General features: G+C 44.0%; 1 pseudogene; it reads left to right on the top strand.

Moving 5' to 3' along the window:
- Positions 1-707: 707 nt before the first annotated feature.
- On the top strand, positions 708-1,318 carry LOC109174351 (annotated as a pseudogene).
- Positions 1,319-1,610: the final 292 nt, after the last annotated feature.

The following is a 1,610-nucleotide window of genomic DNA, read 5'->3' as shown; positions in this document are numbered from 1 at the left end:
AAAAAAAATATACATACCAAACCCATTCTACCGCCCCATGAGAAAAGGGTGAGCGGATGACCATTGACCAAGCTCGCCCATGCCTGACCTTGAGCCAAGCGCTAAGCTCGGCCTAATTGGGGCCTCAAAGTTGGCTATGGAGTCAACCTTGGGCACCTGGGCCCGAGTGCCAAGCTCAGCCTTGGGGCCTTGAGGCTGGCCTTGGGCACCTGTGGCTGAGCACCGTGCTCGGCCTTGAGGCCTCAGGGTTGGCCATGGGGTCGACCTTAGGCACCTAGGGCCGAGCACTGAGCTCTGCATTGGGCCTTGAGGCCAGCCATGGAGCCAGCCTTAGGTACCTGGGGCCAAGCTTCAAGCTCGGCCTTGGGGCCTCGAGGTGGGCGATTGCTAAGCTAGGCCCGAATTGTCTTGATCTTCTTCTTCAAATCGCTTTGCTCCGGACCATCAAGTTACTATATTTATTATAATTTATATAAAGGACAAAAATATATATATATATATAAAGGACAAAGCTACAAGGTCTCTAGTATCATAATTCACAAACGCATTACTAAATACTTAACATTAACTAATGTTGTTCAGACACACCAATTCAAATATGGTGCGCGTAGTGCACGCAGCAGTAGTAATTAAGGTGGGCGACACAATCATATCTAAGATTTTGCAATTCTAAATCTCCATCATATTACCACTACTTTAAATACACCTCCACTTTCCTAAACTTCCCACACCTTAAACTCACAGCCACATGAACGATATGACGCCTAAACTCAAGTTCTCGACGCTCATAATCTGCCTCCTGGTGGCGCTGGCGCCGTGCAGCGAGGCGGCGGTCTCCTGCAACACGGTGTTCAGCAGCCTTGTCCCCTGCCTCAGCTACGTGACGAAAGGCGGCAAGAAGGTGCAGCCGGCGTGCTGCAGCGGCATCAAGTCCCTCTACGCCGCTGCCAAGACGGGGCAGATCGCCGGAGCGTGTGCTCGTGCTTGAAGTCCGCTGCTTCATCCGTTAGTGGTATCAACTTCAAGTATGCCGCTCAGCTGCCTGGGAAATGTGGTGTTAAGAATATACCCTTCCAAATTAGCCCAAAAGTTGACTGCTCAAAGATCAAGTAAGCAAAGCTCCAGGGAATGAATTATTGAAGGTTGATCATATAATGGGTTGTATTAGATGCGGCATATATATACATATATGTTGGAACAAAATTGAAATAAAAATAATTAAGCTAGATTTCAAAATATATAATGTACTTTGTACTACATATTTTATGAAAAATCTTGTATTACTATTCGTAACATGGATGTGCTATTTCCCTTCGTATTTATGGGTTGCATATGGTATGATTTGGTTGATCTTAATTAAATTAAACTATATCATATATGCATTGTTGGTTTAATCAGCATAAAGGGCATTCTAGTCTAGCTTATTTTAAGAAAAACTCCTATCCCATTTTGCTATTATACTATCACAAGTGAATCCACTGGGATGTAAACAATACAATTATATACAACATCTAAAACTTAAATAATAGTTATATTAAACAACGGAAACAATTGAGTTAATTGAGTAGAACACCGGGCATAAGGGGCATTCAAGCATTGTGACAAATATG

The sequence above is a fragment of the Ipomoea nil genome, unplaced genomic scaffold (genome assembly GCF_001879475.1).
Source record: "Ipomoea nil cultivar Tokyo-kokei standard unplaced genomic scaffold, Asagao_1.1 scaffold0642, whole genome shotgun sequence".
In the NCBI taxonomy this organism is placed as follows: Eukaryota; Viridiplantae; Streptophyta; class Magnoliopsida; order Solanales; family Convolvulaceae; genus Ipomoea; species Ipomoea nil.
This window is presented reverse-complemented; position numbering and strand designations above follow the sequence as displayed.